A 24,551-nucleotide genomic window follows, 5' to 3' on the forward strand; every position below is an offset into this window, starting at 1 on the left:
GAAACAAACATAGGTGGATACCATCGAGTACGATGGGTGTGAGGGGTGCTAGCACCTTCCCCTTGCGTAACCGACTCCCGTACCCCGTTCTCTGGTCGAAAGACCTTGTTCTTATTCTGAGTTAGGTTATCTGGTATTCCTTTCCCTTATGGGATAAATATATTGGTGGCGACTCTGTTCATTTTTCGCGAGCGTGCGCCAACAATCAAGGTAAAAAATGATTAGATAACCAAGATAAAACATGGTCGAAAGCGATCAGGATAAAGCATGATTAGAGACAATCAAGATAAAACATGATTGAAGGGAAACAAGATAAAACATGGTGTAAGTGATCAGGATAAAGCATGATCAAAGACAATCAAGATAAAACATGATTGAAGGGAACCAAGATAAAACATGGTGTAAATCTTTCAGGAATGACACTGAAAGAAGAGAGAGAAATCATAACATCCAGGAATGGCCCTAAATGAAGAAAGGATACATCAAGGAACAACAATAGACGGACAAGACAAACAAGTATCTGTTTTGGATAGGCGCCAAGTAAGTTGGACTTTGATCTCAAGGTGAAGATGTTGATAGCAACAGGACCTCGGAAAATGCAAATGAGTATGAAATTTGTTTCAATGCATGATGTTGAATTTTTCTATGCATGATATATGATCAATGCAATGCAATTGTTTGTGACAACTGAGGGAGACTCTTTTGTGAGGCACGATAGGAACTCGATTCCTCAACACGGGAACTCTGCCAATTCTGCTTACGAAGAAGATGCTTGGACATACTTCTTGTCACATTGGTAACTGTATCAGACTAGTGATCCTCTAAGAAGGACTGATAAAACTGCTTGGGGATTACTGAAGAAGATGGCCCCTTATTGACTAATTGTTGCAAGTTAACTGATCATGGCTTCAGCGGAACGATATTTAAGGATGAACTGATCATGGCTTCAACTGAACTGTACTCGGGATGAACTGATCATGGCTTCAGTTCTTGAAATGCATGTTGGAATGGCTTGCCCCAGTATAAGTCTTGAAAGGATATTCTGATCAAAAAATCTTGACTGAACATCTGAACAACAGGATCTTGAAATAACATGCCCCTGATAGGATCACTGATCAAGTTTCTCGACTGTTTGAACTTCCTGAAAGATGAGTGCTTACTTGCAAATAAAATGTTCATTCAAGAATGGTAATTTTAATGCAATGCTCAAAGCATATTTTTGAAATCAAAATCATTTTTGGAATGATATTATTGATGTAAAGCAAAGGAATCACTGGTAAAAACATAAAGGTTAAGACATTCAAGTGAAAGATAAAGCCAAGATATGGTATCAAAACAAATGATTGGAAAATCTCATGGGAGTCAGCTTATGCAACCTTGTTGTAGTATGCTTTCAAACAAACCTTGCTTCAATTAGGTCTTTCATAGGTTGTAACGTGGCCTGGTTCACGGTTTCAGAAACAAAGGATATAAGGCTCAAAATTTGATTGTACCCACCCCATCTTCGTGATGATCTCCAGTCCTAAAACTCAGTTAATTCAGCTTATGCATTCAGGTTCCAAGAGGCTTCTAGAATTGCACCTTTGTAATGATGATAGCTCACAAGCAAAGAGAACTTTTGAGATTGCCGTCACTTCTTCCTTTTTGTTGTCACAACATTTTGTTGCTTGAGGAATTTATTGACTTCTCTTTTTTCATCTTTTTCTTTTGATATCCCTAACTTTTGCCTGAACTGTTTATTTTTGAACTTACAGTCAGCGGGATGCCCTTATTTTTTTGCCTAAGTCATCCTTTTGATTTGACTTAGCAGGCTTATCTTTGATGCTTTTCTGATACATTTTTTTTAAAAGATAGTGACTGCCTTGCTTAATGATTGATGAACTATCGTTGGCTTTTGATTGGCATCTCCAACATTTCTTTGATGTATGCGGAGGAAAGCTTGTGATTGAAACCTTTGTGGAAAGGTGTACTGAATGATTCTCTTAAAATAGAATGCATAGCCAAATTAATTGAGAACTACCCTGCCCCAGGTTTAAAATGCGGGTTTTTTCATACATAAAGAAACACCAACTTTGAAGGCTCAGAGGGGTTGACAAGGGATTAACTTCCTTATTTCTCCAGTGTTTGGGAATTGAAACAATGTCTGTACATCATCAGCAAAGTTTTATTCGAAAGCATACAGTTCAACAACTTGGGTATTTCGTTGTCATCATCCTCCCTCCAATCTTTGCATAAAACACAAGTTTGATAGAGAAAGCAAATGGAAGAAAATGTTTTGTAAAAGAAGATACAAACATAAACACAGTGGATGTTAATGAATTCAAAATATGCAATGCTCATTTCATTAAAATTATCATTCAGAAACAAACAAAGTCTAAAAGTAAATAGCACAATAAAGGAAATACGAACAGTACAGAAACAAGGCCTAGTGACTAATCCGTGACGAGGATGAGCTGTCCTGTCTTGATACACTGGCTTTAGGAAGATAATTGCCTCTGACCTGTCTTCAGCCACTCTAGTCTGGTAAAGGATTAGTGACAACATTAGGACCCATATCCTTGAAAGAGAGCATCTTTGATCTCACCAACTCTTGAACTCTAGTCTTCAAAGCATAACAACCTTCTAAGTCATGGCCAGCACCACCCTGATGGAATTCACAATGAAGATCAGGTCGGAATCCTTTTGAGGGAGGTTTTCGAGGAGGCGACATGGCTCTTGTTGTGATCAATCCTTTCCGATCCAACGCGGGATATAGTTCAGTGTAAGTCATGGGAATAGGATCATAAGTTGTCCTACCACGAATATGATTTTGTTTCTGCTTCTTATTACCTTGAGAAGGAACAGACAATGGACGTTGATGTAGGGTCCTATGAAGCACTGATTGAGGAAAGCAAACAAGCGTTTCCTTCTCTACTCCAAAATATGAATCACATGACATAACAGATGGTTGCCCCTGATTTGGAGTAGCAACGGAAAAGGCTAAAGGAGTATTCACTTGCTTTGTGATAATCGGAGGAATGTTGCATTCTTTCTTCAACAAGACTTGCAGGATTTCCACAATCTGATCCATCTGGCTTTTTAACTGGCTAACCTCTGCTCTTATCAACTCTTGGTCTTGTTGAAGTTCTTCCATACTCTTCAGATACATGCTTCTAGTTCAATGTGTCGAGGAATCAGCTTGACATATAAGCAAACCACTCTGAAGATGGAGACAGGCGAGAATAAGTTTTCTGGACAACCTGGATGTATGTATGCAAATGATGCAATTGCTGTTTTTTTTGTTTTTTATTTATTTGATTTTCAAGGAATTCAAGTTATTAATTTGTAAACATCAAAACAAAAAGGAAGTAAATCCTAAATTGGATCAAAGGTTTGATCAAGTTATCATCAAGATGAATCATCCATTTTGGTGGATTAGAGTTTTCACCCCATCAACACCCAAGATCCATTGAGTTTGATGAAACTTATGATGTTTACAAAGAAAGACCTATGAGTTCCTTGGAAATCAAATGAATGCATGGATGTATGGTTTATGCATCAATCACAATCAAGATCACACATGGCCGCACGAACAAAGTTCAAAGGTTCGACGTCACGAGCATGGAGTCAAGGTTAAGAACCACCCATAAAGGTATGTACTAAGGAATTTTGTACCTGCCGAACGGGTTCTACAAAGGTTCCCAGAGTTTTCAATCTTCTATCGGATACTACCGGCACGCACAATTGCTCATGGGCGCCAATAATATGCCTAAAAAGACCTCGTCTGAGCGTAGCATCGCATGACAACAAGCTCAAATTGGTACTTGATCTTGTTTCTGCGCTACATCCTAAAAAGGCTTAGATGGGTTAAAAGGGTTCCAGGTCATTCAGCTTCTACGGACACTCACTATTGAAAGTAATAGCGTTCTTACGATAGTTCGTAACAACATCTACTACCTTCCATGAGGCCTCCACTGATTGGGGTTAAACCATATGACGCTCATGCTAAGGATTGCTCCTGACATGCGACTATTGGTCTTACCACCTCCTATCTCAAGTTACTCACAAAAGTCCGGGTTAGGACTTTATCTCATCACAGAGGAATCATCGAGCACCAAAAAGAAAAGAAAAAAAAAACAAAGCACACAATAATATATACAGATAAAAACACACAGATAAACAAAAATAGGCTTAACACACTTAAAATTGGATCCCCAGTGAAGTCGCCATTTTTCTGTAGCGGGTAAAATCTGAGATCGAAGCCATTATATTGACTCGACTCAATATTTCAGTGAAAGTCGCCACCGCGCTTTATTTTTTCAAAGGAAAAGGGAAAAGAACGTAAAACCCAAATTTGTTTTTAAAAACAAAAGGAGAACTCAGGTTCGGGTGTTGATTATACAAGGGGAAGGTTTTAAGCACCCCTCATATCTGTGGTATTCCACAGGAACCTTTTTGAAAATCTGTGTTGTGTGTGTGCTAAAAAAAGGGTTTGTTTTATTTTTAAAATAAACTCGGCAAGACGTTAAGCCTTGTGCCTACATACCTCTTCGGTGCAATGGAGAAGTCAGAGCTAATGTAGTTCTGCTTAAAAGGGAAAACGTTTAAAAACGAATAAACACTTTATCGTCGTCGGAGAGAAATACTCAGCCGTGGATTTTGAGCATGAGAACAAACGAGTTCTTTGCATCGCAAATGAAAGAAGGACTCCAACTCGGATAGAAATCAACGAGTATGCCACTAGCTCTCTCACGCGGAAAAGATCTCATTATATCAATCAATTTCAAAATCGTAGGGGTATCGCCACTCGGTTCGACAATTAGTCGTGTCTAAACTTTTTGAAGAAAAAGGCCACTAAGGGCAAAAGATATTTTAAGAAAGGGTTTGAAAAGGTTGCAAATATAAGAAGGTTTTGTAAAAAGGGAGAAGATTTTGAAAATTAAAGAAGGGGAGGAGATGAAGAGGCTAGCCTATTGCGTAAAATAAAAGCTAAGGAAAGAAACGCTCTAACCGAAATAAGAAGCCAACACTTTACATTATGAGTCAAGGTAGATTTCTCATCCTTTGGATTTATCAATACCAAACCATCACATTACCGATTGGGGATCCAGATGAACTTATTATCTTTAGCACCACTTTGCATTAAGCACATTAAAATTCTGACGAAAATCGGGCAGAGTAACGGCTGTTTTCGGGTAAAATCCTTATATCGATGCCTTGGAATTAACCATCAAGGGATTTCAAGGAAATACCTGCACATACAAACAGACAACAATCCAATGCCAGACAGACAGAATAACAGCAGAGTAACAATATCATAAGGGTCCAGAGGTACTAAGTCCATAAGTCCGAATCTCCAAAATGCTAGGGATAGTAACCAATAGTCCAAAAGAGAGCCTTAAGTGTTTTTTAGATTTTCGTTATTTATTAGTGTTTTAACATAAAAATAAAGTATGGTCCAAGTGGACAAAAGAAAAATAACGGAAACATAAACATAGTGTCCAAATGGACAAAGAAAAAATAGCGGAAATATAAACGTCCAAATGGACAAAGAAAAAATACCGGAATGTAAATATGATGAAATGATAAAATAAAGCGGTAAAGCGAGAAATATAAAGAGCGGTATAATAAATTGCGGAAATTAAAGTCAATTGTTAGATGTTAAAGATAACCATCTTGAAACTTGTCAAGTATGTTATCAAAGTTAGTAATAAGGATCGATGGTGAGTGAAGGATGTTCTCGGATTTAAATTCAATGGAACTTTATCAGAAGCTTGATAAAATCATAGCGACTACACGATAAATTTCCATAAGTCTTAAATCAACCGCATACAATTCTCTTCCATATTTGATCTTTTTTTATTCGGGACACGAAATATTGCGCTATGTTAAGCAGATCGCCAAGTGATTTATGTAGAAATCACCCTACAACGAGGTCGGTCAAAACTTTATGTGCTAATGCATGCGAGAGAAATGATATGTAGATCATTCTCCGAAAGCAATACCGCACGAAAAAGAAAATAGGTAACGATCTAGTCTTTACCAAGAATCCATAAGAATTCTCAAAGTATTAAGACTTTCATCGATCAAAAGAAAAAAAAGGAGAAGAAGAAGATAAAATGCATAAAGTAAAATCAACTCACACTATCATTAATATCATTCATCTAATATTATGGATTTGGTCCTTTCAAACCTATCAACATCCTAGATCCAATGATATTAATGAAGTGGAGGAAGTAGGAAGCCAAAACAAGCATAAAAAAGGCAAAAAAACCACATTCTGCCAGCAGGAAATCGATTTACCTCTGTAGGAAATCGATTTCCTGAGTGCAGAGTTCAAATTTTGAAAAAAAATAAGGTGGAAATCGATTTCCTACAGAGGGAAATCGATTTCCTGCACGCAGCATTCAAAAAATCAGCATTAGGAGGCATAAAACTTGACTTAAGCAAACATACAAACACCTTATGATCACACATCAATTGGAGCACGAATTTTCCATCAATTCACCATCAAATAGGACCAATATAGCATCAAAGATGCATCACACACAAGCACAAAAGAATCACATTATGATAGATGAAAAAGGATGAAGAAAATTACCAAATCTTGAACAAAACTTAGATCTACTTCAAGAATCACCAACACAAATCTTGATCTCTCAACAATTGAAGAAAAAAGAGTGAAATGGATGGTGGCTTAGCTCAAAGTTTGTGAGGTTCAAGATGTGACTCACAAACTTTATGAAAGAAAAAGAGCTTTGGTGAATTTGGTAAGGATGAGGAGAGAAATTGCAAGGGGTTTGTTGGCTCTCCAAGCTTGAGAAATGAGGGAGTAGAGACCTCTATTTATAGGATGGGAGCAAGAGTAGTGGCAATTTGGTCTTTTTGCATTTTGTAATTAGCTTATGTTTAATTGGTGTTTAAATGGTATTTAAATGGTAAAAATGGTAAAATGGGGTTAAAAAAGGTTTAATGAAGGGAATTAATTTTGGTGAGGTGGAAAATTGGTAAAATGACAAAAATGATCAAAGAAAATTGGTGCCAAAATGATGTCATGCTTCCCTCCTTATATTTTTTGAATTTCGCCCCAGGGAAATCGATTTCCCTCATGGGTAAATCGATTTCCATAGTGAAATCTTCAAAAATCCGTTTTCTTGCACTGTTTTGATTTCTGCCCGATCTTTTACCTGTAAAATATGAACAAAAGAGACAAAATACATATTTTTGGATTTTGGTTAGTACAAAACAAAAAAGCTAAAAGTGCTTGATGATTCCCCTCAAAGGAAAAATGATACCTCAAGATTGTGATCTTGATTGATGATTGAAATTCAAATGATGTATGATCTTAGGGTCAAAAATTGGGGTATGACAATTATGTCATTTTTGTACAAAAAATAATAGGAAAAAACAAGTTAGTGAAAAAACTAGATCTAACATATGAAGTTATGTACAGAGGGGGTGAGAATTGAAAATATGGGTTTAGACATAAATTAGGGCGCAAGCCCACTGTTACTGGCCCAGAACTTGTTTTTGTTATAGTATTTTTGCACCAAAAAGGAAGGTGTAGCGGGCTCACAGGTGGTATGGCCAAGAAATTCGGTGAAGGCCCAGAACTTGTTTTTGTTATAGTTTTTATCAATTAGGTTAACCAGATTTTATTACCTCTGAGCTAATTATGCTAATCTCAATTAATCTCAATTAGTACTAATATTAATGTTAATTAAAAGGGGAAGAAAGAGGAAATTAGGGTTCGTGTATGGCTACCTAACTTTTGAACCAGACTCGTCTCCCTCGTTGATTCACGGCGCACAAACAACGGCCTCTTATCTTCTTCTTCGGCGAGCGTTTTGAACGCCGTCGTGAATTGATATCACCTCCTCTCTCAATCTCATCTCCGATCGAAAATCTCACTTCCGGTTACTCGACGAGTTCTCCTCTCATTTCCGCTCTATCCCCGATTCAATAATAGCGAATAACCGAACATAAATCAAAGAAGAGATGGAGAGTGTTACCTGGAAGGAAGCACATGCGCAGGGAGAGAAATCCCAAGAGGTGAATCCGAGCTTCAAAACTGCGAAATAAACGCAAGAACACTGAGAAATCTTTCAGGTAAGATCTTGATTCTTCTTAGCTTATTCTTATTATCTTTTACTTCTTTTGCGTTTTCTGTATCGATGCCGGAGTTCTTGTTGTTTGTAGTCGATGCAGTCTGAGATTACTGTGTGATGAAGAACGGATGAGGATCGAAGTTGATGCCGTGATGATATTGAATAGATACAAACTTCTGATTTTAATGTTCTGTGGAGTCTGAATGGTTTTTTTGCAGGGAAGTGAGATTGAAGAATGTTGTGGAGAAGAACTGTGTAGGTTGAAGAATAACGTTCTACAGATTGGTGATTAAGGTGCAGAGTGAAGGAGAGATCGGTGAAGCTTTTTCTAGTTTTCTGATTCTTGTTGGTTGAAGAATGAAGAATCGAAGGAAAGAGGTGATTGAAGCAGTGAAGATTGAGGGCACACATTTTGGAGTTTTGTTCTAAAGCTGAGTCGGTTATGAGCTGTTATGGAAGTGAGTTTGTTCTGATTTTTTTCTTTCAATTTTCTGTTACATGAAAGCTTTTTTAGATTCCTTCGATTTTTTGGTTATATGGAATTTCATTCTAACTGCCGAATTTTGTACATGTTGAGCTATTTTTGAATTGAATTTTCTTGCCGCAGGTTTTCCTGAATCAAATTTTGTGAGGACTGTTCGAATTTGCAAGGCCCAGTTTGGTTGTTGGGAGCGGTTTTGATGAGCTTGGTGTACGTAACTGTATGGGCTGATGTAGCGCGCTGGTGGAGTTGGCTGATTTAATTTTTGTATTCTTTGAATTGTATTGATTTTTGGATGTAATATGAACATTAAATGTGGATATAATTTTGCCGGTATAATCTTTTTAATCAACTTGAATGAACTTTGAATGGATATTTGAGTGAGATTCCATGGTGTTCCAAATTTCCAAGTTCCACATACAATTTCCACTCTTTGCCATGCCTCTGATTATCAGCTTCCCACTGTTCGCATTTAATAGTATGCTTTTGATGACTATCGGGTGTATCTTTGGTCAAAAGCCAACTTTCCCAAGTTAACTTTGACCAAAGTCAAAGAAACTTGATTATGTATCCTTGAGCAAGGCTTGTGAGCATCTCGTTATTCCACAATGATTGAATCTGAATCAGACACTCGCTTTATGATCGAATCCTTTGAAACTCATACTCCTAAAACACGATTCTTGAAGCAAACTGGAGAATCATAAGGCCTTGGCCTCTTTTGTATTGGTAACGATAGAATAAGAGAATGTTGCCAACTCTTTTGCCCAAATGATGACCATAAGCATATAAATAGTTACCGAGAGCCACAAAGAAATCTTTACGTCCACGATCCTCGATCTTATTTTCAACTTATTGATGAATGCATGACTTTATTGATAACTAAAGATGCGAATGGTTGTAAAACATTAAGCCAATTAGAATTAAATTAGGAGGGAAAATTTTGGGGTACAACAGAAAGCAGATGAGTTGTTTTAGGCATCGGTGAATTATGCTTTAAAGGGTGAGCACTTGATTTGTATTTGCAAGGTTGGCTATGACTATTAAATTTTTATTAAATGCTTTGAAGATAGAGAATTAATTTTCAATTGGAAAATGAAAAGTGGCTTTTTAATTTATGTAACGATATATTTTCAATACGTTGAATTGTAATAAAGTTATACAGATTAGGTTTAGACTATTCAAATTCAAATCTATTAATTAGTGTAATAATAATTAGTGGAATCAGTGTTTTAAAAACCAGACTGAACATCAAATTGGTGAGGGTATTGGGTCACTGGTTTATTGGTCGAATCACTGGGTCACTGGTCGAACCACATGACTAAACCGGATTAAACCGGATAACTCGGTTCAATAGACCGGTCGTTATAACAAAATTATATAGGTATAAAACATGTCAAACTGAATGATTTAGTCTCTATAAAATATAACTAGCACTTAAAGTTTTTGAAAATATCATGTCATAAATAAATTTATAAGTTCATAATTTAAATTCAAATTTTAAACATAGATATCACACATGATAAAATAGTACAAAATTATAAAGTAGAACTGCAAACAAACTTTAATAGCAATATAATCTACTTAAATAATATATAATTAAATAATTTATAACAAAATAATTTTATTGTCTACTAAATTTAATTTAAAGGAAGGAAAATGGTTTAAATGTTGGGATCTCCTTCTTCAATATCAAAACCATATACAACAAAGTCAACCCTCCGCAACATTTTTATTTTTATTTTTTATTTTTTATTTTTTATTTTTTATTTAAGTTCTTTTATTTTTTAATTTTATTTTTCATTAAAATAATCAAAATGACGTCGTTTTAATTTTTTAAATAACCTTTTTTTGTTAAAATGCAATTAAACCACCGGCTCATGAAAACCGCCGGGTTTTAGCGGTTCACACCAGTTCAATGACATATATGATCCAGCAATTGAACATGACCGATTACCTGGCCGGTTTTCGATTCGACCGGTCTGACCGGCCGGTCCGGTCAAGTTTTTAAAACACTGAGTGGAATAGATAAAAATTGTTAAAATAGTTGATTTATAAAAATTAAAATAATCATAAAATACTACGAAAAAATAAGAGGGTGACACATCACCCGTAATAAATATTAAATCAATAATATTGAGTTATTTTGCAAATAGTCTTTTTTACCCATGAAATAAATCAATAATATTAAGTTATTTTGCAAATAGTCTTTTTTACTCATGAAATAAAAAAAAATTAGTTCTTTTGTGAGAGGCCTGTTTGTTTCAGCTTTAAAAAATTGGATTTTTTCTTTGTATTTTTGAAAATAGATTTTTCAAAACCGTTTTTCAAAATATTACAAGTTTTTTTATATTCGTTTTTTCTAAAATGAAAGACTAATTTTGACATCCTAGAACATAAACATAAATTATTGAAGACTAAAACTTAGTCAAAATCGCAATTTTTTCAAAAAGTTGTATTTCAAAAATTATTTTTATGAAAATCTATTTAAAATAGCTTCAAAATTAAGTGATTTTTTGAAATTTTGATATCTAAATTTTTTTCTCATAAATAGATGAAATACCTAAAATCACATTTTAAGAATAACTATTCAAACAAATTTTTCATTTGAAGTTTTTATAAAAAGTTTCTTTGTAAAAATTTTTTTCACAAAATTTTGTAATACTATAAAAATCATTTTTAAAAAAAGTCAAAACAAACGGGCCCATAATATATACTAGATAATAGATATAATAGATAATATATTATAATAGATATAATAGATAATAGATTATAATAGATATAATAGAATAATAGATTTTGTAAAAGATAAACTATTAGAAGATTACAATTGTCATTTTTATAATAGATATGGAGTGCGAGGTGCAAGATTAGAGGTGCTAGGTAAATTCCTCAAGTGATTCTAGTTAGGTGGGCCTTGGATTTGAATCATAAGATCCAGCCCACTGATGAGTACCGAAACCTAATTTGAGGGATTGCCACACACTTCACTACCAATATATATTCCAACCTCATCTTCATTACTCATTCGTTCAGGTCATATACTGGTTTTCGGTTGGTTTAGGGTCATCGTCATCCTTTCTTGCGCTTCTGTCAATGATTTTGTATAATTTTTTTAACCTCTACCTGTTTTGTGTGGTATAATATTGTGCAGTGACTATAGAATTTGTGTACTAGAGTTTCTGATCTGGGATTTCGAGTTCCGAATTTCTGTTTTCTGTAAGATTTCGTTTCGATTTATTCTGTTATTGTTTTTGTGTATTTGATGTTAAATATTGTGCGGTGATGATACATTTGTGGACTAGAGTTTATGATCTGGGAATCTTCACCCGGAAATTTGATTACAAACCCTTGGCTGTCTGAGCACACTTCATTATCTTCCCAATTTCATTGAATTTTGTTTTAATTTGATTACAAACCCTTGGCTGTCTGAGCACACTTCATTATCTTCCCAATTTCATTGAATTTTTGTTTTTTTTCTCTTTCTTAGTTATATAATATTTAATAAATTTAAAAATTAATGAGGCTTATGATGATAATATATTTAATCTTAGCGGATTTCAGTGAGATTTTTAATCAAGGATCTGATTGTTACACACACTGAGGCCTTTTTTTCATCAAAATTACTGTGTTTTCTGTGTTATGATAATTTATTCTAACTGAATCAATTGATCTATGTTCTGGTGCTATGATGAGATTAAAACACCAAGGAAGTGTTTATGGGCAGTGGTTTTACCGTGAGCCTAATTTTAAAACGACTTCTCCTTCCACTGAGCACTTAACTATTTAGTTTATAAAATATCTCTTTTTATTAGTGATTGTATTGCGTCCATTTACCAATTCTGAAGGATAAATTGTTCCTTTCAGTGTAATGGCTCGGACGCCAAATTGATTGTGGTGATCCTGATTGATGGCTTCTTCAATGCCATTTGGTCTTGGAAACGCCTCATACATTCTTCATCAGTTGTCATTTTATCTTTTTAAATTAAAATATTATTGTTAAATTGTTGATTTGTTTATCTGGAATTTCTGTGTATTTAACCACAAGCTCTTGGTCGATTTTAGGTTACCGCCGAATCTTCTCGAAGTATATTGAAGAATATTGTTGTGAATGTATAGATATTTATCTGAACCGCATCTATACATTTTATTATACATTTGTATGTGTTGATGGAACATTTAACCTTAATGACACTATAGAGTTGTTTAATTATTATATATATTAGAGTAATGCTAAATTGTAGGAAGGTTCAATTTCAAGAAATGCAAGAATGTTTATTCATTTTAATATGATTTGGAGGTCAATAAAACAACGAAAAAAAATAAGAGAGAATATTAATCTATTTTGCTTACACATAAGCATTCTTCACTTTCTTGTCAATTTGTTTCGTCAATTTGTTTCCTATATATTAATGGTGATTCTTAATTTAAATAATTTACCTTTAGACTCAAAATGAGATCAAGGGAGTGAAATACTTTGTGTCTGGGTCTAACATCTTCAGAGAAGTTATTTGGCTTTGCTTTAAATTCCAACCATAATAACACCTAAAATTTTACTAATTATCCTTTCACCTTAATGACGATGCAATGTTTTGTCGGCGATTTCGAATGCGAAAACATGTGTTCCTTAGGATCGTTGGGGAACTATCTAGCAGTGACAACTACTTCACCCTAAGAGTTGACGCAACCACAAAAGAAGGTATATCTCCATTAGCAAAATGTACCACGACCATGCGAATGTTAGCATATGATGTGGCGGCCGATGCGGTCGATGAATACATTAAAATAGGAGATACTACAACATTATAGTGCTTGCGTAGATTTTTTAAAGGAATCATACAATTGTATGAGCCAGTGTATCTCAGAGCCCTACTCAAGATGACCTGCAAAGAATACTGCATGTAAATGAAATGCGGGGTTCCCGGGGATGATTGGGAGTATTGATTGCATGCACTGGGAATGGAAAAATTATCCTACAGCATGAGAAAGTCAATTTACTCGAGGAGATAAAGGAACCACCACTGTTATTCTTAAAGCAGTTGATCTATGTAAATTTTATCAAAATTACTGTGTTTTCTGTGTTATGATAATTTATTCTAACTGAATAATTGATCTATTTATTGGTGGTATGATGAGATTAAAACACCAAGGAAGTGTTTATGGGCAGTGGTTTCACCGTGAGCCTAATTTCAAAACGACTTCTCCTTCCACTGAGCACTTAATTATTTAGTCTATAAATTATCTCTTTTTATTAGTGATTGTATTGCGTCCATTTACCAATTCTGAAGGATAAAATTGTTACTTTCAGTGTAATGGCTCGGAGCCTCGGACGCCAAATCAATTGTGTGGTGATCCTGATTGATGGCTTCTTCAATGCCATTTGGTCTTGGAAACGCCTCATACATTCTTCATCAGATTCTCACTTTATTTATTGTAATTAAAATATTATTGTCAGACATTAAATTGTTGATTTGCTTATCTGTTTATCTCTGGAATTTCTGTAACCACAAGCTCTTGGTCGATTTTAGGTTACCTCCCAATCTTCTCAAAGTATATTGAAGAATATTGTTGTGAATGTTTTGATATTTATCTAAACCGCATTTATACATTTTATTATACATTTGTATGTGTTGATGGAACATTTAACTTTACAACACTGTAGGGTTGTATGGTGATTCTTAATTTAAATAATTTACCTTTAGATTCAAAATGAGACTAGAGACTAGATGGAAGAGAAGTACCCATTTTTTTGTTTAGGTATTGCAATCTGAAATTCTTAACTTTGTTAATAATGAACATAATTACACGGTAGAATGTATTAATGTATTTGGTTCCTCATTGAATTTTGATGTGAGTTATGTCTTTTTATGTATTCTGATAATTGAATACCTTTTGCCTACTTTTTTAGTGATTCTTTGCACAAAGAAACGATTGATTCTATTTTTAACTGATTTAACAAAGACGCTTTCACATTATCATCTTATTGTCCATTGGGTTTTCCTGTATGGGGCTACTTAGAGCATTCATACCACCGAATTTGGTGGTATAAATAGACTTCACTTAATATAATATATTACTTCACACTTAATTGTTTAAACCACCTATTTCAAATTTATAAATATCCATACACTAATTACACAATGAAACTTTAAAATGGATCCCATTAACCACACAATATACACTATAATTATCCTTATAAATATCCATACACTAATTACACAATGAAACTTTAAAATGGATCCCATTAACCACACAATATACACTATAATTATCCTTTTATTAAGTGATTATTTATATTTTTATCCACCTTAGTTATTTAGAGTTAATTATTTTTAGAAAATCAATTATTTATTTTATTTTTATCAAAATTCATAATTTTTTGGGTCTATAAATAAAGCATTGGATCATTTGATTTGAAAAAAAAAATTCATTTTTTCTCTTTAATTTATCTATTTAGCCTTCAATTAATTCTTGCTTGTAGTCTTAAATTAATTTTTAGTGAAATAAATCTCACTCATAACTCTTTAACACCTAAAATTCTACTAATTATCCTTGCAATCTTTCAACATACAAGGTCCTCCTATTCCCCAAGGACAGCCATGACTAGGAGATAGACTTAATGTAATATAAAATATCATCTAAAACACAAGGAGTTCCTCTAATAATTGAGTTATTCCAGGCTAACCAAATAGACCAGACAGTTGCCATCCAAAACATTCCAAAGATCGTCTTCTTTTTTAAACTGCTATGCTAAAAATTGCAAAATCAAAATCATTCATTCCTAACCACAATGTTACATACCTCACATACCTCTAAATGTTCTTTGACATATTGCAAATAAAAAACAGATGGTCTCAATTTTCATTAACAGAGTTACACATTATGCATACCTTGTTGACTTCATTGTGAATAATGTTTCTTTTAGCCAATTGATGTTTCGTGGCCAGCCTGTTAATCATTCTACGCCATCTAAAGATTTTGATTTTTGATGGGATCTTGGACTGTCACAGAATTTTCAGCACTGCAATAAACTGCACATCCAGAACTTCTTCCACCTCTCGGTCTCGAATGTTAAGCGTATGCAAAAAAGCGAGTGTTCGAAGAATGATGTATTGGCAAAAGTGCATGAATTATATTCAAGTGGTAAGAGTTGGCATTTCCTTTTAACGCCATAATGACTTGCTCTCCATGATCAACCAATGAGGAGGGATGTAGAAAAAAAAGGGTTAAAAAAAAGCAATGGCGCAACCTTGGTGTAACACCCGTATATTTTAATTTCTAATTTAATTGGAAATTGAATTAATAATTAGACTTATTTTGGTTTTATGAAAATAAATTGGAAAAAAATGGTTTATGGTATTGGGCCATGTGTGATGTTAGTAAGAAGGAGGTGTTAAGTTAGTAAAGCCCATTTCTAATTTAATGTTATTTCCATAAAATAAGAAGAAAAAAAAGGAAATTGGGAGAAAGGAAAAGGAACATGAAAAGCATAGCGGAGGAGACGAGAGATTGAAAAGCTGATACGTGAAGAGGAACAAAGAGGAAGAGGACCAATCAATAACCTTTGGCTAAGGTAAGGGGGAACTCTCTGGTTAGCATTTCTTATCGTGTTTTGGATGGTAACATTGAATAGGAATATTGTATAGGTTAATTGAATTATATGTTAGGTTTAGGGAGGTTATAATTGATGAAATTGCATAGATTATTGGTTAATAATGTGTTGTTTTGATGTATAATGATGTATGATGATGCAATTGATGATTATTTGGCTGTATATGATGTTTAGAATAGATTTTGGACTTAGAATGTGAGATCGCAGGGTCTGTCGCAGACCTGAGAATCTGCAAAATCGCACGTTCGTTAAGCGGAGGGGGGTCCGCTAAGCGGAGGACCCGACCTAGTTTGCTTCTGTCAAAGGTCGCTAGTGGTCCGCTGAGCGGACCTTACTGTGCAGAAATTTTCCAAACTTGAAAATGATGTATCTTTTGAACCGTTGGCCTGTTTAGAGTGCCGTTTTGAGTATGATGAACCTCATAAAATAACCTATGTGTTTAAATGATGAAATGAGGTGTAACTTTTGAGTATTTTAAACCATGATTTTCTTGTTTTGATGAATGATGTGTTGTGGACATATACAATGAGATATGACGATACATGCTATGTTTAAAATATGAGTCGTATGATGATTTGTTTGATTGGATGGTGAATTTTATGAGAGACTCTATGCGAAGATATGAGTATGATGTGAATATTTTGTTAGTTTGATGGATGATGTATTGTTGACATATATGATGAAATGTGACAATATAAGATGTGTTTGAAAACATGATTATGTGATGATTGTTGAGAATTGTATAATGATGATTGATTTCTGTTGGAAGATGTGAATACATATATGTTCTTAATGATGATGATGATTGATTGTATTTGAATGATGCTAATGTATATAAACATACTTTGATGATAATGATGATGATGATGGTTTGAGTATTGAATGATGTTACTCATAGACTTGACGATGGTATAAGTATGTTTCATATATGTTTGCATTCATTCATAATCATGTGTTGAGGGCTGAATCCAGATGATGTTGTGGATTCAGTGAAGGGCATAATTCCCATTGTGTGGAATTTGTACTGGCAGGGCCGTATCTTGATGATGTTGGATCAGTCGGTGGGTTATTACCATTGATGATGTTTGGTACCACATGCATAGTGTCACTTCATTCATATGCATGAATTTTCACAACATGATTGAATGTGCTTCAGTGTTATGAATTGATGATGTGTTGGTTGTATGATGTTGAATTGTCTGAATATGATACAATTGGGTGAATAATATAACTATGATGTGTTATTATATACGATGCAATAATATTTGTTAATTGTGATGAGACTCACCCTTACATGTTGTTATTTTCAGATTGAGGTAGCAGCTTTCCGACTTGGTGAAGATTAGCTCATGAGTCAGTGCGTTTTTGTTTAGCGTCAGGTGTCATGCTCTGATATAGTGTAACACTGGGGAACATGATGTTTTGAGTTTATGTTTTATAACTCTAATTGTTTGTTTGAGTTTGAAGGATAAAGTTTTAAAAGATGTTGAACTTATCCGTATGATTTAATTTCCGCAGTATTAACATGGATTATTATGTATTATGATGAATATCCTCAGTGAACGCATGACAATGACATATGATATTTATTTTAAAAATGAATTGTGGCACCCTTGTTTCATGTTACTCTGAAATATTTATTTAATTGCCGCGGGGTTTAGAAGGGTGTTACAATAGTGGTATCAGAGCAGGTCGGTCTGCCCGGCCAATTGTCGAGTCAATTGAGTTGCGCGACAGTTGAATACTGTGCGCGTATTATCCCTTGGTATGCGACATGTGAGCGAATCACTGTCGATACTTGTTTGTTTTGTTGCAGGAGTTGGTTTGAGCGAAGTGGGGGAGAAGCCTTGCTTCTCGGAAGAGGTTCAGTTGCAAGTTTGCAAAGAGGATTGCTGTCGTGATGTTTCAAAAGTCGAACTTCGGCGATGGAATGTGTTGCTTAAGTTTTAAGAAGTTTGGAAGCGAAGAGATATGATAAGGGGCTGTTTAGAATGTGATTGATTTGAAGAGGATGAGTTTTGGAGTAGAATTTCCGTAAGAAAAACGCAGGAAAGTTGTTGAATCTTTATGAAACTTCGAAAATTCATAACTGGAGTTCTGGACATCCGATTTGAGTTCCGTTTGAAGCGTCAGAAAGCTAAGGAGATGAACTTTGTTATAAAAATGATTGCATCAGCTGTAACATATTTAATTGTGACAGGACGATGTGGAAAGAGGTGAAGTTACGGTTACACTTGTCCTTAGAAGTAGACTTGTCCGTTGGTACCGCACGAGGCGTCAGTGTCAGAGTTTAGCGGATTGAAAGAATAATTAAAGGCTTGTTGGGAAGAAATTTTAGAAATTAAGTGTAAAATTTGAGGGGTTTTGGAGATATCGTATAGAGTGTCGCTGCATGATGTCGATGTTGCATTTCAGATAACGTTGGAAAATTCATATCTTGAGTTCCGAGTGTCGGATTAATGAGTCGTTTGAACCTACGAAGAGGTGAGATTATGCTCTACCTTATGGGAGAGTTATAAATACAATAGAGGTGTTCCTATGAGGAGAGATTCTGGAGTCAGTTAAGGAAGCGTGAACCTTATTGAATAGCAATGGCTATTACCGCGATGGTTTGAAACGAAGTTGAGTAGAACATGTTGTTGATGAATAAGTTGATGAGATGTTCGGTAATAAAGATGATTTGAGTTCCAATGGATTTTAGTGAGAAGTGAATTAGTAGTAAAGGTGAAATAAACTTTAGAACGGTTGAAGTCGTATTTGTGATGTCAAAGTAACGCCATGTATAAAAGAAGAATTGTAGAGAATTTCTAACACATATTGATGTGAGGAAGACTTTGTTGAGATTCTGAGTGGAATGATATTTGGATGCAAAAGATGTCATGGGATTTAGATTAAAACCATGAGTTATGAATGTTGTCGCGGTCTTTTGCTAAGATGAGGATTTTGATTTGGAACGAGATGAATAGTAATGTACGAGTATATTAGTGATTATGAAGTTTGGAAGTACTTAACAAGTGTGTGATGCTAAGTGACTATGAAGAGGATTGTGTAAAATATTTGGATGTTGGTGTCTCACCGACAGGATCCAATGAGAGGGAAGTGTGCGAGTTGTAAAGACTCAAGGTGAATTATTGGGCTATGACGATGTTAATGAGTTTGGGTGCAAACTCAGAAAGGACATTGTTATGTAGTAACGATAGTTTATGCTTAAATATGGTTGTTGACTATCTATTGACAAATTTAGGACTTGATCACCCTAAATATCTTGTTGGTAGTAGACGAAATCATATAGATGGGATGAGCTTGTTTGTTACCTTAATGATATAAGATGTGATGAATACCAATCCGTGAGAATAATCACTCACCATGTTGTGGGAACTTATGAAGAAGTGAATATGAAAGAGTGTAACATATTAGACAATGACTTAAGACGGGTAATCAGAGTCGCACAACAAAAGTGTGATGTGAAATAGTGTTATGAGTACTGCTCGTGGGCAGTGAGGAATTAATATGTCGGAAGCCTACGTAGAGAATATGTATTGATCTATATGTTGGATTTAGAATCTAGTGGATATAAGGATGCCGTGCCGAAGAATTACAACTCTTTTGAATAATTGCCGAAATGATGAATATGTTATTATGGTTGTACGTAGTTAACGAGTATGTATTCGGAGAAGTTAAGACGATGAGTTGATACTATATGATGCTATAATAATTTTGTGCTGTTGTAAGGTGTTATTGTAGATTTCCAGATATAATGAGGAATTATACTCTATGAAGGACGAAGTTGATTTAATTCTTAGAGAATAGTGAGACTCAGTTTGAGCTATTTTGTAAGCAATGGTATATTGAGGCTGATGAGTGTGATTTTAACTACTTGTGTGTACTCGTTCCGATGGTAGGAATGTTTTAATAGATGTAGTAACTCAGGAATTTGTTTTTGAGTGCGAGTAAGTATTGCTAAGTGGTAGATTAGCACCATGTATGATAAAGAATTATTCTTGAATGAATGAGTAAAGAGAGCCATAATTGGGTAAAAACTAAGAAATCTAATTGGTGATGATGATTGTAATGAGTAATCAGAATAGTGCAGCAAAAGCGGAATGTAATGTGTTGGATAATTGCTGGTGTGACTTGAGAGGAGTCAGATAGTTGAAATTCAATGGTACGAGGAGTCCGAGTATTGAGTTTTCTTGAAGGAAGCAGTTGGTGAAAAGTGTAAGTATTATTTTATCACTCAAATGGAAAAGTGTGTCTAAGGTTGATACGTTCGGTAGATGGAATGCATTACTGCAGTGTTGATTAGGTGTGATCATACCACGGATTGTGTAATTATATTATTCAGTTATTGGGCGTATTGTATGGGTCGCACCTCGACGTTTCATTGTCATTAACCTTTTGGAAATATAGCGAGTGGTACACCTTTGGGGTGGTCGAATGTGACGTAAGAGCTGAGATTGAATGCATGAGGCGTGCTTTATGTTGGTTATGTCAGATGAATTTTGAGGATCGACTATGGAAATGTTACCTGGGAGCAGGAAGGTCAGATGAAAGACTCCTATCTGGAACTCTTTGATTGAAGTATGTTTTCGAGGAAGAAAACTCTTTTAGTGGGGGAGAGTTTTAACACCCGTATATTTTAATTTCTAATTTAATTGAAAATTGAATTAATAATTAGACTTATTTTGGTTTTATGAAAATAAATTGGAAAAGAATGGTTTATGGTATTGGGCCATGTGTGATGTTAGTAAGAATGAGGTGTTAAGTTAGTAAAGTCCATTTCTAATTTAATGTTATTTCCATAAAATAAGAAAAAAAAGGAAATTGGGAGAAAGGAAAAGGAACATGAAAAGCATAGCGGAGAAGACGAGAGATTGGAAAGCTGATATATGAAGAGGAACAAAGAGGAAGAGGACCAATCAATAACCTTTGGCTAAGGTAAGGAGGAACAAAGAGGAAGGAGACCAATCAATAACCTAGGTCAATTGAATTATATGTTAGGTTTAGAGAGGTTATAATTGATGAAATTGCATATTTTATTGGTTAATAATGTGTCGTTTTGACGTATAATGATGTATGATGATGCAATTGATGATTATTTGGCTGTATATGATGTTTAGAATCGATTTTGGACTTAGAATGTGTGAGATCGTAGGGTCTGTCGCAGACCTGAGAATCTGCAAAATCGCACGTCCGCTAAGCGGAGGGGGGTCCGCTAAGCGGAGGACCCGACCTAGTTAGATTCTGTCAAAGGTCGCTAGTGGTCCGCTGAGCGGACCTTGCTGTGCAGAAATTTTCCAAACTTGAAAATGGTGTATCTTTTGAACCGTTGGCCTGTTTAGAGTGCCGTTTTGAGTATGATGAACCTCATAAAATAACCTATGTGTTTAAATGATGAAATGAGGTGTAACTTTTGAGTATTTTAAACCATTATTTTCTTGTTTTGATGAATGATGTGTTGTGGACATATACAATGAGATATGACGATACATGCTATGTTTAAAATATGAGCCGTATGATGATTTGTTTGAGTGGATGGTGAATTTTATGAGAGACTCTATGCGAAGATATGAGTATGATGTGAATATTTTTTTAGTTTGATGGATGATGTATTGTTGACATATATGATGAAATGTGACAATATAAGATGTGTTTGAAAACATGATTATGTGATGATTGTTGAGAATTGTATAATGATGACTGATTTTTGTTGGAAGATGTGAATACATGTATGTTCTTAATGATGATGATGATTGATTGTATTTGAATGATGCTAATGTATATAAACATACTTTGATGATAATGATGATGATGGTTTGAGTATTGGATGATGTTACTCATAGACTTGACGATGGTATAAGTATGTTTCATATATGTTTGCATTCATTCATAATCATGTGTTGAGGGCTGAATCTAGATGATGTTGTGGATTCAGTGAAGGGCATAATTCCCATTGTGTGGAATTTGTGCTGGCAGGGCCGTATCTTGATGATGTTGGATCAGTCGGTGGGTTATTACCATTGATGATGTTTGGTACCACATGCATAGTGTCACTTCATTCATATGAATGAATTTTCACAACATGATTGAATGTGTTTCAGTGTTATGAATTGATGATGTGTTGGTTGTATGATGTTGAATTGTCTGAATATGATACAATTGGGTGAATAATATAACTATGATGTGTTATTATTTATGATGCAATAATATTTGTTAATTGTGATGAGACTCACCCTTACATGTTGTTATTTTCAGATTGAGGTAGCATCTTTCCGACTTGGTGAAGATTAGCTCATGAGTCAGTGCGTTTTAGTTTAGCGTCAGATGTCATGCTTTGATATAGTGTAACACTGGGGAACATGATGTTTTGAGTTTATGTTTTATAACTCTAATTGTTTGTTTGAGTTTGAAGGATAAAGTTTTAAAAGATGTTGAACTTATCCGTATGATTTAATTTCCGCAGTGTTAACATGAATTATTATGTATTATGATGAATATCCTCAGTGAACGATGACAATGACATATGATATTTATTTTAAAAATGAATTGTGGCACCCTTGTTTCATGTTACTCTGAAATATTTATTTAATTGCCGCGGGATTTAGAAGGGTGTTACACTTGAAATCGATCAATGAAGAGTGGAATGAATTCAAACAATTTAAGGAGAAAGAGTTGGAATTTTTGGAAAAATTGGCATGAGGCAAGAGGAGGCTAACCAATTGTTGAAATAAAGTATTGAGGCTAAGAAGATGAAGATGTTTATGAAGCTAAGTTCAAAGGAGCATCTTGATGACCGGAGCAAAGAGCTGTTGGAAAAGTTGGTCCGCGATGTGTTTGGAAATTAAATGTTGTCAAGTCATTGTTTGTATTTTGTTTCTTATATACTATTATCTATATTATCAAGTCATTTTTTGTCATTTTGTTTGTCATTTTGTTTGTCATTTTGATTCTTGTCTACTATTATCTATATTATCAAGACATTGATTTCTATTTTGTCATTTTGTTTCTTGTCTATTATTATCTATATTATCAAGACATTGATTTTTATTTTGTCATTTTGTTTCTTGTCTACTATTATCTATATTATCAAGACATTGATTTCTATTTTGTCATTTTGTTTCTTGTCTACTATTATCCATATTATTAAGACATTATCAAGTCATTGATTTCTATTTTGTCATTTTGTTTCTTGTCTACTATTATCTATATTATCAAGACATTGATTTCTATTTTGTCATTTTGTTTCTTGTTTACTATTAGCTATATTATCAAGAAATTATCAAGTCATTGATCTCCATTTTGTCATTTTGCTTCTTGACTACTATTATCTATATTATCAAGACATTAATTTTTATTTTGTCATTTTGTTTCTTGTCTAATATTATCTATATTATACTATTGATGTACTAATACCAAAAATATGATATTACTATCTTATAAATGGGGGCTCATTCTTCCATTGATGTACCAATTCCAAAAATCTCATATTACTAAAAAAACATCAATGGATCCTTCAAAATTTCCTTTTGACATCGAAGCTTACAAAAGGCAGTCTGAAATCGAAGAGAGGTATATCGTCAACCAGTTCAGGGAGCGACAGAACCAAATAGAGGAAGGATATACATTTAATGTTAAGAGAAAATATCTCAATAGAGATCAAGCAGCGGAAAACCAAAGACTAATAGACGACTACTTTACAGACCAACCTACATACGATGATGCAATGTTTCGTCGGTGATTCCGGGTGCGAAAACATGTGTTCCTTAGGATCGTTGGGGAACTATCTAGCAGTGACAACTACTTCACCCAAAGAGTTGACGCAACCATAAAAGAAGGTATATCTCCATTAGAAAAATGTACCACGACCATGCGAATGTTAGCATATGATGTGGCGGCTGATGCAGTCGATGAATACATTAAAATAGGAGGTACTACAACATTATAGTGCTTGCGTAGATTCTGTAAAGGAATAATACAATTGTATGAGTTAGTGTATCTCAGAGCCCTAACTCAAGATGACCTGCAAAGAATACTGCATGTTAGTGAAAAGCGGGGGTTCCCGAGGATGATTGGGAGTATTGATTGCATGCATTGGGAATGAAAAAATTATCCTACAACATGGGAAGGTCAATTTACTCGAGGAGATAAGGAAACCGCCACTGTTATTCTTGAAGCAATTGCAATTTATGATCTTTGGATTTGGCATGCCTTTTATGGATGTCTAAGCACATTGAATGGTATAAACGTTCTAGACCGTTCACCCTTGTTCGATGATGTTGAATAGGGAAATACTCCAAGAGTGAACTTCTTTGTGAATCAGCGTCTGTATAATATGGCATACTATCTTGTTGACAGTATCTACCCTTCTTATTCG

The 24,551-nt window shown here is 34.5% G+C and overlaps 2 long non-coding RNA genes and 6 other non-coding genes across 8 annotated transcripts; all 8 read left to right on the forward strand.

The window, feature by feature from the left end:
- Positions 1-7,649: 7,649 nt before the first annotated feature.
- On the forward strand, positions 7,650-8,952 carry LOC131640958 (uncharacterized). Its single transcript, XR_009295391.1, has 3 exons — positions 7,650-8,088; positions 8,306-8,545; positions 8,695-8,952. It is a non-coding gene; the product is annotated as an uncharacterized LOC131640958 (long non-coding RNA).
- A 2,507-nt stretch (positions 8,953-11,459) lies between these two features.
- Positions 11,460-12,781, forward strand: LOC131640957 (uncharacterized). Its single transcript, XR_009295390.1, has 2 exons — positions 11,460-11,784; positions 12,433-12,781. It is a non-coding gene; the product is annotated as an uncharacterized LOC131640957 (long non-coding RNA).
- On the forward strand, positions 11,839-11,936 carry LOC131640963 (small nucleolar RNA Z157/R69/R10). The gene has a single exon (XR_009295393.1). It is a non-coding gene; the product is annotated as a small nucleolar RNA Z157/R69/R10 (small nucleolar RNA).
- Positions 12,089-12,174, forward strand: LOC131640965 (small nucleolar RNA R11/Z151). The gene has a single exon (XR_009295395.1). It is a non-coding gene; the product is annotated as a small nucleolar RNA R11/Z151 (small nucleolar RNA).
- LOC131640966 (small nucleolar RNA Z152/R70/R12) lies at positions 12,248-12,344 on the forward strand. The gene has a single exon (XR_009295396.1). It is a non-coding gene; the product is annotated as a small nucleolar RNA Z152/R70/R12 (small nucleolar RNA).
- On the forward strand, positions 12,401-12,521 carry LOC131640968 (small nucleolar RNA snoR80). Its single transcript, XR_009295398.1, has one exon. It is a non-coding gene; the product is annotated as a small nucleolar RNA snoR80 (small nucleolar RNA).
- A 906-nt stretch (positions 12,782-13,687) lies between the features above and the next one.
- Positions 13,688-13,784, forward strand: LOC131640967 (small nucleolar RNA Z152/R70/R12). The gene has a single exon (XR_009295397.1). It is a non-coding gene; the product is annotated as a small nucleolar RNA Z152/R70/R12 (small nucleolar RNA).
- A 56-nt stretch (positions 13,785-13,840) lies between these two features.
- LOC131640964 (small nucleolar RNA snoR80) lies at positions 13,841-13,972 on the forward strand. The gene has a single exon (XR_009295394.1). It is a non-coding gene; the product is annotated as a small nucleolar RNA snoR80 (small nucleolar RNA).
- Positions 13,973-24,551: the final 10,579 nt, after the last annotated feature.

This window comes from Vicia villosa, unplaced genomic scaffold, assembly GCF_029867415.1.
Source record: "Vicia villosa cultivar HV-30 ecotype Madison, WI unplaced genomic scaffold, Vvil1.0 ctg.003425F_1_1, whole genome shotgun sequence".
In the NCBI taxonomy this organism is placed as follows: domain Eukaryota; kingdom Viridiplantae; phylum Streptophyta; class Magnoliopsida; order Fabales; family Fabaceae; genus Vicia; species Vicia villosa.